The sequence below is a fragment of the Anser cygnoides genome, chromosome 2 (genome assembly GCF_040182565.1).
Source record: "Anser cygnoides isolate HZ-2024a breed goose chromosome 2, Taihu_goose_T2T_genome, whole genome shotgun sequence".
In the NCBI taxonomy this organism is placed as follows: Eukaryota; Metazoa; Chordata; class Aves; order Anseriformes; family Anatidae; genus Anser; species Anser cygnoides.
In genome coordinates, this window is record NC_089874.1 from 76,046,451 (window position 1) to 76,062,835 (window position 16,385).

The window sequence follows — 16,385 nt, forward strand, 5'->3', positions numbered from 1 at the left end:
ATATGCTTGAGGTTTGAAAATATTCCTTTTCTAGTGTGTCAAGAGGGGTGACTGTTCTGTGAGAAAGCATGCCTAAAATGTGATATATTTTAATACAGAAAATAACTAAAATATATTTCTACTGGCTGATTTTTCCCTTTCTTTTGAATCAAAACATAAATTGCCACCACTGTTTCTGAAATAATCTACACTTTTTTGGTACATAACAAGACAAGAAGAAAAACAGAACTTTTGTTCCGTTTTTTTAATGTTAGCAACATTATTGAAATAACGAAGGAAAATAAAGCTGAGTCAAGGCAAATAAGCCACTTTTATTTAACAGACAAAATATTTTGTTTAAATTGAATATTTTAACATTTAGAATCATCTAACTTTCAAAGCAAAGGTCATTTTCTTTTTAAAACATTTAAATGGCATAAGTAAATCTGAGCTTTCATATAAACAGTTGTATGCAACCTTCTATAAACATTTTTGCTTTTCACAAACTGAAACATTGCAATTAAATAAATTCCTGACTGAAAATTCCCAATATGCTCTTCATTTAATGCATGCTACTTGCAAATTTTTTCCTTGGTTAGTAATCATGCTGAACTTGTATTTCCAACTGTCCATCACAGTTATGACCAACTTAGCCCATTTTTCTTATGCTGGATTCAAATGATGGAACTCTGATTCCCCCTAGGAAAACTACCAAATTCCCATTAACAAAGACAACCTTCTACTTGAAGTTCAATAGCACTCAACATCAGCTGCATTCTTTGGTTACACAAGAGAGCACCTTGTGTACTTTTGAATTTTTTACCTATATTAATGTATTTTAAGTTATAAACATTATAAGGCACAGAAGCCCACAGTAAGTATATAAAGAACCCCTGAATTACAGCAATACATAAAAGGAAGAATTTGAGTGGCTGACAAAACATTTCAGTTTTCAGAATATCCTGCTATTTTGTACAAATAATAAAGATTTTGAGAAACCAGCATTAAGAGGTCAAGCAGTGCCCAACTTTTGACAGATAACACCATCTACTTGGGCCAGTTACTGGCAAAATAATCAAAAATGCCAAGATCATTCTTCTTGTTCCCTGCAAAGAAGAAATAGTAACCTGAATTCTATTTAAAGTTTGAATTTTTGAATGTCACACAATACCAGCAAATTGCTGCTGGCTTCATTGAAAATGCCATGAAGTCTTTACCAATTTGACAACACCCTGACATCACACGTATAATCATACAAAACTGAGGTCAGGAAGAGCCTTTGGGCATCACCTGATCCAACCTGTGGCTCAGAGCAGGGTCAGCTTCTGGGCTGGACATGCCTACTTAGCTGCAGGAAAGCTTGTGGAAAAAAGGAACGTGTACTGGCCTGGGGTTAAGCTAGCTGAACAGAAGACCAGAAACCACTGGATATGGCAAAACTAGCCAGACACATGAGATGATAACAATATAAGAAGTTACAGACAGAGCCACAAGGGATGGCTGGATCCCACAGAGAGACCTATGTGGAAGGCAGCTGAACTCCATTCAAGAAGAGTATGGGGCCCTTTTGGAGAGTAAAACCTTGCAAGGTCCACACTGCCTAGGTAACCATTTTAGTACTGCTTTATAAAGTTGAGACTATCTACGAAACACTATCAGAAATACTGAACTTGGGTGCAATTCAAATAAATTATAATAATAATAAAGAATTATGGAAGTCAAAAAAGAACAAATAAAAGAAAATCCTCCTCAGAAGTAAAGCATTGAGGGACAAGAGAGTGGAGAGCAGCCCTGCAGAAAGGGATCTCGGGGTTCTGGTTGGTGGCAAGTTGAACATGAGCCAGCAGTGTGCCCTGGCAGCCAAAAGGGCCAGCCGTGCCCTGGGGTGCATCAGCACAGCACTACTAGCCATTTGAGGGAAAGGATTGTCCCACTCTGCCCTGGTGTCGCCTCACCTCGAGCACTTTGCACAGTTTCAGGTGAGACTGTACAAAAAGGACCTGACACTATTACAGAGCATCCAAAGGAGGGCTATAAAGATGGTGAAGGGTCTAGAGGGGAAGATGTCTGAGGAGCAGCTGAGGTCCCTTGGTTTGTTCAGCCCAGAGCAGAGCAGGCTGAGGGGAGGCCTCATGGCGGCCTGCAGCTCCCTCATGAGGGGATTGGAGGGGCAGGCGCTGAGCTCTGCTCACTGGGGACAGTGACAGGACCCGAGGGAATGGCATGGAGCTGGGACAGGGGAAGGTCAGGCTGGTTCTTAGGAAAAGGCTCTTCATCAAGAGGGTAGTGGGGCACTGGAACAGACTCCCCAGAGCAGCGGCCATGGCACCAAGCCTGCTGAAGTTCAAGAAGTGTTTAAACAATGCTCTCAGACAAAGGGTTTCATTTTTTGGTGGTTCTGAGTGGAACCAGGAGTTGGACTTGATGATCCTTTTTGGTCCCTTCCAGATCAGGGTATTCTGTGATTCTATGATTCTATCAGCTGGGAAACCAACACTGTAGAAAAGGAATAATTTCAAAAGAAAGCTCTGTTAAACAGTCATCGGCAGTTCCGGGATTTCTCTTGTGCAAATATAGTAATAAATACCATAAGTAAACAGGAAGAAGAGCTAAGGGGATATCCATGTACATCAAGTCTAAATTTAGAGTCTGTATTTAAAAACATGTCTTTTTACATCACACTGTAACTGAGATGTCTTTTAGTCACTGATTTCTCCCATTACACTACTTCTACTAACCATCCTATAATCACTTTCAGCCACACAGCATTGCTGCAAGTATGTTGATTTCTTCCCATCTCCCTAAAAATGTTTTCCTTTTACACGGTACAATTAGATTGTTCTCTGGCAGAACTGATCCTTTCATTATAAGCAGCTTTCTTTACTGTCTTGACAAGTACATAATGCACATTTCTTTTATTATTATTATTATTATTATCTTCCTGTCTTCTTTTCTCACTCTTCCAGCTCAGCCAGTATTAAACCATCATGTTTCTCAATTTATCACCTTATTCATTAAATGTATACATTTCCATTTCAGACTGACTTACTCATAAATACTGAATTCTACAATTGGCATGTCACAGCTTTCTCATAGATATTTATAGTAAAATAAGTTATCTGTTAAATGCAAACAATATAACTCAGCAACTCATTTTGCAAAGTATTCAAAAGTCAGAATCAATATACAAAGCAATCGCATAAATTGCAAAGGCAGCTTTGCCCTGATGGATGAAAGAAGGGGATACAGATAAAAGTGCATATGCTGAGTACATAAATAAGAAGTGTCTGCCTAAAAGGAAAATAAATAAATAAATAAATAAAAAGAACATTAGTGTAATTTGGCATTGGAACTTTCTATGTATAATTACTGTTTCAAATACAGAAATATCTTTGTTATCTACTTTTGTTATCTTGGCAAGAAAATAATCTTTAATAATCAGAAAAACACCAAATGTTTTCCAGAAGGCTGTCTCACCAGATGAGCAAATGCAAACCCACAAGTCAGATGTATTTTTTTTTCTTTGAAAGAAATTAGAGCTACATTTGTAGCAGTAAATATTTTTACTGCCACTTTGTAGTAGAAATGAACACAAGCATCAAATACTTACTTGAACTTTTCACCCTAGGGTGAAGGTTGACTAGCAGAATGGATTTTTGCTGACTGTCTTATTTTTGAAGATCTTTCTTATGTTGGATGATTCCCCAAGCCCAGATAACTAAATTTTCTATCATGGAGCATTAACAAGAAAATCCAGTCATTTGTACTTTATAAGAAACTTCTTTATAGTAGTGCAGTCAATATAGTGTAGTCATGGTAGATACTGAAAATTTCCAGAATATCCCAAGAAAACATTTTCTTAGGTTTTCTAACTTGTATTGAAAATTCAGAAAGAAATGCTGTACTAAATTTCAGGTGAAATCCAAATAGAAGAGTTAAAAGAAAAATATCTCAGCGTGAGTTTTGAAAAGATATATAGAAATGACTGAAGTACTGTACATGATTTAACTGAAGTTAAATACATTATGATAACCCTACTAATCTTAAGATAATTTTTAAAGTCGTAAGATAAATTCAGGTTTTATACAGCACACAATTTTCATGTACTCATTTGTAATAAGCTTTAAATCTCCAAATGTGCTAAATATACTAATCCTACTGAATTGCCATAGGCTTTGTATATATAACTTCACTATATTCTTTTGAAAATTTTAGCTTCCATTCTTGTCCAACCAACTTTCCAGGAACAGATAAGCAGGTAGGTAAATTGAGATTCAATGTCAAAGTCATAACACCAACAAGTCCTCAGGAACAGAATGGTGAGGAGAAACAAGGTTAATCAGTAGAATCACATCTTAGGTTCTGATTGTGCAAACAAAAAAAGACCTACTTAACTTTAAGCCTATTAACGAAAAGCTCATTGACAGTAATGGGATTAATTTTTTGCTTAGAACTCAGCTTAAAACTGAACTTTTTAAAGATCAGGTCACTGGCATTTCAGTGGGGGACCTGGAGAACAGTTACCATAGACAAATAATGTTACATATTGAAAAGCACCAGGAAAATTTAAGAACATAACATTCCATTTCAAAACATGTTTTTCTTCCATTAATACATGAATAATAGTCTAACAGCAAGTGAAACACTAAGCTCACTTTCATATTGTTTGTAAATAAGATACATGGCATGTAACACTAGGTTTTCTAGTGTGGGTTGAAGGTCTTCCAGAAATCACTCACAGCATGCTTAACAGTTTTAAATTTAAAACAGAAAATGTTTTATATTGGATTCTTTGCACCCAGCGCAAGCCATAACTTACAGACTTTCTGTACATAACTTACATATTCAACCTATAACTTACACACTTTCTGGAGCTCAGCTTTGTTTCTGTAAGTGAGCAGGATAAGGGTTTAGCATGATCCCCTGATTTAATAATCATCTGGCATCATTAAAAGAGTCACAGTCAGGGCTGAACACCCAGAAACACTACCCTCTCATTTTAAGAAACAGTGCATTTTACAGGAAAGATCAGTGTCCCAGAAAAATCTCATTCAGTCTCATTTTGAGCCTTATAGTAACATTGCTTACAACTACACTGTTTCCAAAGTACCCTGTTCAACCAAGTGGTGAAAAGGTCCCTAAATGCAACATGGAAACTCTCTATGGGTGGAGGAGAACAAGTTGTAATAAACTATATCCCACTTATGAAAGGACTCATTCAACAGAGTTAGAAAAATAACATTATTTAATGAGGAATACAACAATGAAAAAATAAATTTAGAAGGATAACAGCTTACAAAATCTTCAATGAGGCCTGGAATATCTACTATGAAAACAGTCAAAAAAAATCAAAAAAAGTATTGATTATATTATCTCTAACCAGCCAAAGTGATATTCAAGCCTTTTACCAGCTATTTTGTTGTCTTGCATTTCAGTGTTTTGTGAAAAACCCTGCAACTATTTTCTTTTTTTTTTTTTTTTACTATTTTTTTGAACTACTTTTCATAAATTTCACTGATAAGAATACATACATTTCTACATATTCTAGCATAGATCTAACATTACTAGAATAGGCTTGCACTGTTGACTAGATTACTAGCAAACCTTCAGCACCCTTCCAGAATTAAAAGAAGTGCACAGTTATCACAAGCCACCATAAGCTCCACAACAGAACAGCAGTATAAAGAAAATAATTCACCATGATAAGAGCTTAAAAACCTAATAAAAAAGTTCGTGATCTTTGTCTGATGCAGATGGAAGAGTTTTAGGGCAGCTTCAGGCCTATTTTATCTTGATAGAGATATTGTTTGTACAGCAGGCTGAAGTAAGTGATCAAACATGAGACTGAAGAACATAGGCTTGCCATGAGCATCTGTAACACCCAAGCAATAACTGATGGAATAAGAGCTAGTATAGCAACGATGCTCCGTCCCACACTTCACCTTAGCCTGGAGAAACAACAGTGAAATATTTGGGGACACTCTCCAAGTCTTAGAACAAAACCTTTTGTTTTTTTTTTCCTAAACATCATCATGCATTTTACTGTAATTTTAAAATATGAATATTAGTTTCCTTTTTAAAGTCTGGATTGTCATGTGCAGAGATTTCTGGAATTATACATTTCTTGAGACTCAGAAGACTCTGTAAGAGACACTTATGTTAGATTTAAGCAACACTGACTTGTGTTTAGCACTTGTGTATGCCCTTTGCAGGATGGTGAAGGGCTCTTATGTGATTATTGCAATAACAAAGATTTCTGATGCAGTGAAAGGTAAACGGGCACATGAAAAGATATATATACACATACCAATGTAAGTATCCAGTAAAGAATGACACATTCGGTGCTTAATGCATAGTTAATGACAATAAATATGAAGATTCTGTAAGAAATTAACAGTTCTGAATCAAACCCGATAACTTTATAGATTAATTCTATTTTATAGTATTTTACCTAAATAACTGAGAGTAAAAACTGACACTCATCTGTTCTACTTTTCTGAAGAGTCTAATACCCTTTTTCCCCTTTACAGAGCCTTCTAATCGTAAGGCACAAAGTTTAGAAGATAGTAAGTTACAAGTTTTAAAGTGTCATATTAGTTTTTGTAGCAAGTTACCTAATAGTTTCTAAATTTTATGAATACAGACATTCTTTGGCCCAGTTAATTAAATCAATAGAGAGGAAATACTAAAAAGGAGTTCAGAATTAGATTACACTTTAAACATTGCTTTTGGATAGCACCTGGGAAAAGGGTTTAAATGAGAATTATTCATTTAACTGTAGTTAACTCCTACAACTGTTTTCATAAGTTAATTGCATTTTCAGTACAGAATCCAAGCTTTCACCTAATAAAAGGTGCGTTGCTTAGTTATTTTTGAGATCTTATCTTTCAAAAATCTAGATTTCTATTTACTATAAAAACTTACAATAAACAGTTTAATTGAATAAGGTGTACATAATAAAGAAGAGAAAAAAAAGGAAAAATGTGAATAGGAACTCAAGATGTTTCTAACTTAGCTGCTTCCTCGATGCTTACATTTTCAGGAGTTCTTCAGTCTGTAAGTGGGGAATACATATAAGAGCAGTTACTTCGTGTAAACAGCAGCTCTCCAGCTCTGACAGCAAAGCACTCAGTTTGGGCTGCACAACATATCCAAGAAACTGGAAATGGATGTCCGTACTGTGCTCAGAACACTACTCTATGCTGATATGCACGTAAGCTCATTTTCTCAAAGCTCATTTAAATGTATCTGCACTATACCATTAATGTTGCCAATCAGTGACATCTTCCTCTGACAAAAAGGTCAAGAACAGACCAATGTATTATTAAATGACAGAGTTCGACCCTGTTTTTTCTGCAGGTATTGAACAAATGCCTGAGAAATCTGGCCTGCTGTGAGGATACGAGAGTTTTAATGCATGAACAAGGGCATTTGCTAGGTAAATTTCCTATTTTAAATTTCTTGGTTATTAAAGGATGGACATATACTACATATAACAGGAACTAAAGATATGTATAGATAGTAAACCACTCAAATATGCAATCTGCATATTCTACCAAAAGCAGAAACTCATTCACTTTAGGTGTTAGATAAAAACGCGGATGCAAAGCACTGATCCATCTCAGTAATGTTAAGTCCACAACACTGTCCAGATGTACTTTCTTATAGCATACATCCTATTTGTTTTTGGTATGCCTTTTACATTTTTTGTCATACATATGAGGGAAAACTAATCCACTTCTGTCAATATGTATATTTTGCCCCCCACCAAAAAAAAAAAAAAAGGCTGTACAGAAAAAAAAAGGTTTTTTTTTTTTTCCCTCTTTTCATCCCTTACCCTTCACTAGTTTTATTTGGACTGTAATTATTCAGAATCACACAATTTTTTTGTATAATTGAGTTATATACTCTTATTATAAACAAGTCATTCTTCTAAACAAAGGGAAATATCTACATTTCTGTGTTTCTATAAGCCACTTGCTACTGGATAGTAGATATCAGTCTTCTACTGATAACAAAGATTAAAAAAAACACTTCATAGGCATGGTCAGATCCAATAATTTAGAATAAGGAAGTCGTAGACATATGCAGCTGCATCTCATCTACTATTGCTGCTTTAAAAATAGTATTATGAAAGTAACATGCACCAGAGACCACACTTTTCTCTTATTTTTTACTGCACTTTCACCAGGGAGATAGGAAATGGCACTCCTGAGGAGCTGACTACATACAGTAGCATTAAAACACAGCCCAGAAGGCATCGATCCTTTGATATGCACCAAAATAAATGATGGAAAGCAAACATTTTATGAGACAGTTGTACCTCTATCTATTTCTACACACAAATACAAAATCTCATGCGTCAAAAATGTTCACACCAGAATAACATCAACCACCAACTACACACAATCACAACAGCTCTTCTTCATTTATCAGTATTTCTTAAATAAGCACACTAACAGTTGTGTACTAGTGGTGTCAATAGAGTTCCACTTTGCACAAATATACAGACCATCAGAACAACCCTTCATCTTTTTTTTTTTTCCCCTCAGTGATTTAACACACTCAGGAACCATGAACCTTCTCATAGACAATGCCCTGAATAGCCAATGTCAAGGTAATCTTGCTTTATCCTTGACAAAAGCTCACTCAAATACATTGTGGTTCTGCTCTGAAAAAATATTTTTTTTTCTGAAAATACATGAGAAAATATCCTAGAGATCCATAGCACAGGGACTCCCTCCCATTTCTTCTGTTAAAATCTTTAACAAGAGAATAATTACTGTCAAATGTGTAGAAAAATTATTAGGCAGCAACTTTTATGATCCTGCTGGACTAGACAGGATTTGTACTGGTAACCTAAGATCAGAATCTCTATTTCTGACTATAAGGTCATCAGCTACCTTATTGCCCCTAAAATTCAGCCAAAGGGTTTAGAAGTCATATCTTTTTTATCTTTCTTCCCAATATTGTATTAAAAGCTTTATTTTCACTTCTATTGTTCTTACAGCTCAATGACTAGTGTCTACAACATACCAGATTGCATAGATTTCTAATACTTCAATGCAACTATATCCACATGGCAACTTGTTTTCAGGTAACTTCTCAAGCAATACAGCTACCAGCCACAGGAGGTGGCCAACATTAATACAGTAATTCATAAAACATGTAATATTTACATGTTAAAAATTAAAAAATCTCATGGTCCATTATCAACCTACAACCCTTGCAATTTGTGTGATGTATCATTTCCCACTCTTCCTCTGTTCCTTCCTTGCCTTCTGTTACTGCAGTATTCATTATTCAGCAGTTCAAGTTAGCTTCCACCCAAAGCCCAGGGAGGTAGCAGGCAGGCAGATGTACAGTACCTCAGAGACAAAGGTATCGATTCTAAGCTGGAGAGATGGAGGAAGGTTGTGGGTAGACAAAAGAAATGATTTCCTCCAACAGTCCAGAGTTATTGAAATATGCAGTCCACTTCCTCTGGTTTTCGTCTTTCTCTGGTTATTGTGCTGAACTGGCTACCCAAGGATATGAATAAGCATTAGACATGGTGTCTCAAAGGAGAGAGGAAGACAGCTGGGAGGCGTGCATCTGGTAGCAATGAGCAAGCAGACTGGCTTATCTCATTCCAATCTGCATCTTGGTTACAGCCTTCTCCCTCCCCCCCCCCCCCCCCAAAAAAAAAAAAACCCTACACTAAAACACAACACTTCCCAAGCCTGCTGTTTGCTCCTCTAAATGCCCCAAGATTGTGTTCAAAAAGCTGCAGAGAACATCTTGTCCCACAGTCAAGCAGATCTTACTGCATTTGCCTTGCCTGTGCGTACTTATAAACAATAAGGCATTAAAACATATTAAAGCAATGTCCATAATTCCTAAGCTAATGTAACTCCTACAACCTAATATTATAAACTTCTGCCTCAGCTGCTTTCATACTTCCAATTCTAAGAAAAAGCAAAAATTCACTCTTTAAACTAATTTACTGACGTAGCGAGGGTTTTAAAAATACCGATTTCTTGTTGCAGAGTTTAAAGATTTTTCTTATGCGATTGTGCTCAAAAACAGCTTAAGTGCTTAATTCCATTGCAAATATTTCTAAACCTTCCTGAGTCAAAGCTACACACATATTAGTGTTCCAGTTTAATTGCTCACATCCAGTTTCTAAATCTACCCTGTCAGATTTGCTTTCTTATATTTGATTAGATTTGCTTTCTTATATTCCTTTCTTCTGCAGTGATATTTTCTCCTGGAGAAAAACACAAAGCAGTTAACACCTGCATTTTGAAAAAGGAATTTTAATCTGACACGATGAAAAAAAAAAAAAAGGCATTTAAGTTAACAGATAAACACGCTGCAAATAAAGCTGATAGTCATTTAGAGTACAAAACAGAGTGGCATTTTTAGTAGCATGGAAGTGCAGCTGACAGGCATATCTTTATTCAATTAGTTCCTAGTTTCCAAGGGCAGAGTTGTATGTACACATCCAAACTGCTTCCTCTAATTTTAGTAACTTTTTATATTGAATATTTAAAACCACTTAGTATCCAAATCAATTTAACAGAATGCCACTTAAATTCTCAATTTTAGTTTTCAGTAATTTACTCTGTGCACCTCAATACTGTTTATGATGATCTCTAAATAAAGATCTTTTAGCCTTTTTAAAAAATATTTCAGTTTCAAAATAATCAGACTTACGTGTGTACAAGTTGCAGAGAATGAAACAACAGCATCATTTTTATGTGCTTCTCAGTATAATAAAAGTTTCATACCAATCTATCTGTGTATCCTACTTACTTCTGCAGCTAAAATAGCAGGTAAAATAGGCACTTACTGTTCAGTGGTTACAGGGCACTTCTCCACTCCTTTTCCAAACAACTTGCCAAATCAGACCTACTGCCTCTTTAGCTGCTGGCAGACAAAAACAAACAAACAAACAAAAAAACCTGTCAGATTTCAAGAAACCGTGGGAGATGGTATTTTACCAAAAAAAAAAAAAAATCTCTTTCAGCTGAAGTAAAAAGCCGTACAACAGTGGTATCAACGCTTAAATCTTTTCGTCATAAAAGCTATTAATAATCTATGAACATGAAATCCCTTCATAAGAATACCATGGTGGGGCATACAGTTAAAATCTTTAAACAATAAAGAAAGGGAGGAAAAACAAAACAAAAACAGAAGCAATCAGATGACAAATACAGAAATAAATATTTTTAAAAAGGCAAATCCATTGCTCTTCTATTAGCTCAGTTTTCCAGCCTTTTATGACAGGCTGAACCATTAATATTTCAACAGTGATTTAATTTTTTCTAATGCATTCTCCACTGGTCTGCTGTAGTAAAGGATTGGCTAGGGTTTGTGCCTAAGTCCATATTAGTATCAGTCTTTCCTTTTTTTCATTTGCAAGTCCAAATATGTTTCATGCTCAGTATGAAATTAAACTTCTTTGAAGAATCTTTATATATATATATATATATTATATATTATATATATATATATTAGTATAAAAGCTGGAAATCTCCATTGGAGAAAATGCAGTTGAAAAAAGACATGTGTAAGAAACTTCAGTTTTCCAAAGCACATGATAGCTGCTGATTACTTAACATTCCCCAAAGGTATCAATATCAGTAAGCAATACAGTGCTAACATCAGCCATTCAACGGAACTATTAATAATTACAATTCTAGCACAAATCAAATGTGCTAGAATTATTCCTATAGAAGTAGCACAAACAAGCATCTAAAATTTACAGCAAGCCTCATTTACAAGACATGAGATAACATCTTAGAAAAATGAAGTATAAACAGTCATTTCAGATCTTGTATGTTAGAGATGTCACTGTGTTAAACTCAGTTCTTTTTCTTGAAGGATGTGAAACTCTTCATGACTGAAAAGTGAAATAAGAACCATCTGTTTTCAAAAAGTGGTCAATAAGTACTTGATTTTAAGTGCCCACCACCATTTACTATGTTCCTTCCTGTCCATTGCAGTAAGCGGTGATGGGAGAGACTACACGAGGATCCCTGCCATGCTGCGTGTGCCCACTCCTTACACGTGGCTAGGAGACAGCCCCTGCACTGCATGGGTGGAAATACATTAAAAATAGTTTTGAAGATTAATGTTCTCTGAATGAAAATAGCCGTTACCTCCGTCTCACAAGTAGAAAAACAAGGCATGCTAAGTGTCACGGGATAAAACGTACTTGAAAGTACAGATCAAGTGAAATGAGGTCTCAAACACATCCACCCCGCTCTGCTTCTCCTGATGGGAGAAGCACAGATGAACTGCTGACGAATTTACAGCCCTGCAGCACCTTCAGGGCAGAAGACCATCAGGCAACAGCATGGGGGCTAACAACTGCTCATTGGCTTCCAACATAGAGGAAGTCAGAAAGATCAGCCCTCGGAGAGGGGTCAGAAGCCCCTGCCAACCTCCGGGCTGTAAAGCCAGGCACAAAGTGGCAGGGGGAGCCTGAGACGAAGCGTTGACCATCACTGGGATGAACGTCGTTCTGCAAGCATGAGGGTATCATCATCCACCCCCCAGCACACCCCTTGCCCCTGCTGCCTGAGGGCTTCTCCCAGCCAACACAGACATTAAAACCCATGCTAGCGGGTGGAGCGGTCCTCCTCTTGTGGATTCCACGTGGCCATCAATCCCCAGTTCCCCATGACATCAGTCAACTTGCACAAGTTGACGTAAAGACATAAGACAACGTAAGACATCTGTAAGAGAATGAGGAATCTTTTCTTCCAGTACCCCAATCTTAGATACCAACTTCTTTCCCCCAAAGGTCTGTTTTTTTCTAATATTGAAATTTTTATTTTCACAGGAAATTCATATTACTTATAGTCTTGTGCTAAAAAAACTAAAAAAAATAATCAGAAAAAAAAAAAAAATTTCTTAGCACTGATATCTTTTAAACTTACCTGTAAGAAGAAAACACTAATATTGAAATAAAATATTACCACTACAAACACCACAGAAGACAGCCAGGAAGAAAGGTCAGGGAGTAGAAAGGACAAAACACTCTTCTACCCTCTTTTTTAGAGCTCATGGAGAGATAAAGGGGAAGGAGATTGCAACCACCAACAGAAAAGCTGAAGAGACAACAAGGGCACGGCGCCAGCATGTGAGAGATGCTGTAGGGAGTCCTCTCTTCCACAGAAACATCAAGCAGTACCTGCCCCACTAGCTGCCTGTATCAAATTCTTCCCTTCCTCACTTTCCCCTCCAGATGATTTCATGTAAACTCTTAAATACACTATGCATTTACATTTTCTTATGTGAAAAGTACGGAAATATGCAAGGTGATGTAAAAGGGGTGGAGTGAGTTATAAATTAAGCTGCTAATAATTGAAACATATTTTTAAAAGACCTTAAATTTAGTTTATTTTTCCTTTGCATCTCGCAAAAACAATTGTGCCAGTGATTTTTCATCTAAGGATGCATAATAAAGGGAAATGAGTATATCTGAAAATATTTATTGAAATAATGATTTTAAATAACTTTCAGTGCATGAAAAATTATTTTTGTCCTTTCTGTATTGCAGTATAATCACCAAACAAAAGCCATAGTCATATATAAAAATCAGTGTTATAAAAACAGTAAAAAACAGTTTGTTAACAATGTTCTCATTTTATTTCTCATTGAATTATAAGTGGGATTGATGTTATAAAGACCTATTTTATTATGGGTATCCCATGGAGATTTTAGAAGAACCACAGCTGATGTATTGCTATGCAAATTTTGTAGTGAAGGTTTCTAAATCTCCTCAAACCTATAACTTGAAGCAATACAGTTACAGCAACTAAAGCAGTGGTATTACACATATGCAACAGTGTTTGGTATTTTATTGAACAAAATCTTCTTGCAGGAAAATGTTTGTCTGCAAGTATCGTTGGGGACAGTTCAGTATGACAGTTCAGATCACTGTGGGAGCGACTGCTTAAACCAAGGAAACAGTTTGCTTAGAAAGCAGTCAGGGAAAAAAAAGTTAAAGAAATCAAGGAGACAGGTAGCATCTGGAGCACTAAGAAGTTAGGCCAGCTCAATGGATTTAGAAACCCAGGATATACTGGCTGAATATTAACATGTCGTGACAATTTGAAAAGGCTCTCCTAAGCATTTTGGTATTTTCTTCCTTTTTTTCTGTCACTAAATGATGAAAAGAGGGGGCTAAACAATATACCAAAATCAGCACTGGGCTCTTAACACTCAATCAGTAGTGGCTGGACCTCATTTACCTAGATGCCTGCTGCCTTCTACATTCCAAATACTGTTGTGCATCTTTTGCATTAAAGGGGCCTTAATGAATAGTTTTTAAACATCTTTAAATTCAGTAACCTGCTCTTCCTTCAGCAGTTCAGTACAATGTACAATGAGGTGCATCTGGAAATTTGTTTTTAACTGATCTAGCGTTGGTAAAAAATGTTAAAAAAACAAAAAGAATGCATTTATTTTCTTAAGCTCTAGTAAAATAAACCATGACAATTCTATCAGAGTTACTGAAACTACACCCATTTAAATCAAATGCAGGAACCTTCAACTACTCACAGTTATTGCAAGAGATATAAGTTCTTAACTGTTTATGAAATTTAGGGTAATTCCTGCATGTTTTCTATGCTGAGGTCTGGGATTTACCTATTCTCTCTGAGATGAAAAGATGCTCCATAATTTCTAGTAGACACTATAGTAACACCAAATGTAGTATGTCTATTTATTCTACTAATCCTTTAGTATATAACACTAATACTATAATACTAATAATACTGTTGCTTAGTCACATCAGTTCCCAAGCTTGCCTTCCTCATCCTGCATCCTTTCTTCATTCTGTAAGAGTTTTATTGATATTATTATAATTAAGAGTAGACAGAGATGGCTTAGCTTCACCAATGTCAAATTTATTCTCAGACAGAAATAAACAGCCTGTTAAGTGATTTCAGAAATCAATTACTTTACTTCAAACCATCAATGTATAGTGTCCCTCGGAAATTGCTGAATGCTCTGGATTCCTACAGATGTCCTTCATAAATGCCAAAAATTTAGATAATCCTTAATGAATAACATAGTATGAACTGTCTGCTTTATGTTGCGATTGATATTTTCCCATTTTTTTTTTTCCCTGTGGAAAATTACAGTATAACATCACACACCCAACTACAGTGCACATAATAATCATCCCTGCTGACAGAATGACCCTAGATAATACTCTGGAAATCTGAAAAATTTACAAAACATGGGCATAGTAAAAATAATAATAATAATAATTTAAACAAAACAAACAAAAAGAATATATTTTGATTAACAGAAGTGTTGCCTTTACTTGCTAAGGAAAGACTACTTATATATTCATCAGTCCTGACTGCGAATGGTAAGAGGGAACCTTTAAAAAACAGCTTATGGAAATCAAATTGAAGTGATGAAAATGCTGGTTTTGAAATGGTAATTTAAAATATATTTAAAGTCACCTCTGTTATTGCATGGTAGTTAGTGTTACTAGGGAGGAACAAACTGATTTTTGTTATTTCTTTTTACTGGAAATTAAAATTAAAAAAAATAAAATCTAATCTAGTACATCATTTGACCAAACATCAGACAGAACAGAGAGCATGGAATCAAAGCCTTTACTTGACCTGCGTGTGGTGTCACCCCTTGGGTGGCTCCAGTTATTGCAGTGGGCTTACATAGGAACAGACCAACGCTCTGTATACAGAGCAGAACACATGGAGCTAGTTTTTGTAAACTGCAGCACATTTCTGATCCAAGCAAGCAGTTATGTTTCAACTCATATTCCAACTGTGTCAACAGAAAAGCTCATGGCAGATTAAGTAAAGCAGCAAAGTTCAGCACTGCCTTCTATGTATTCAAGCAAATATAACATAGAGGTAGCAATTTAAAATAATAGGACAGCCATTATCAATTAAGCATAAAGTGAGCAAGGCCTTTTTTTGATTTTTTTCTAATTCTTGCATGAGATGCAGCAGAGAAAGATCATTTGCCATTATCAAAGTTTGAGGATGCAAGCTTTCAGGTCTCTGTTAGGTGCATGCATTCCCTAGCGCACTGTTCTTGTTTCTATACTTAGATGGAATCCTACTGAGCAAATGGATTTCATGAAAGAAAGAAAGAAATTGGGTTTTTAGTGCTACAACTTTTCTCCCTACACTGGCTGGGGAGAAAGAACATTTAATGTATAAAAGAATAAATATAAACCATTTCAGGGAATCTGTTTACTAAGAAAATGTGTAACAGTGTTTTTAAAAAAAAAAAAAACACAACTGAGGTTTAGATGTAATCAATGTTAGCTAAATACTTATGCCACAACATATAATCTAGAAAGTTCAAGAAGTGGGGAAAATAAATTAGCTGATAAGCCACTTAACTCTATTTTCAGCAGTGTTTAG

At 35.8% G+C, this 16,385-nt stretch overlaps 1 protein-coding gene across 11 annotated transcripts in view; it reads right to left on the reverse strand.

Moving 5' to 3' along the window:
• Positions 1 to 16,385, reverse strand: part of CDH18 (cadherin 18) — a 564,404-nt gene that overhangs the window by 196,598 nt on the left and 351,421 nt on the right. For 6 of the 11 annotated variants that reach the window (XM_066992489.1, XM_066992490.1, XM_066992494.1 and 3 more), the window contains one exon: positions 10,814 to 10,890. The exons of 1 other annotated variant lie outside the window; for it this stretch is intronic. The gene's annotated coding sequence lies outside the window, so the exon portion shown is untranslated. The remainder of the gene's footprint in view (positions 1 to 10,813; positions 10,891 to 16,385) is intronic. 4 more of the 11 variants (XM_066992492.1, XM_066992491.1, XM_048072071.2 and 1 more) reach the window with 1 other exon arrangement.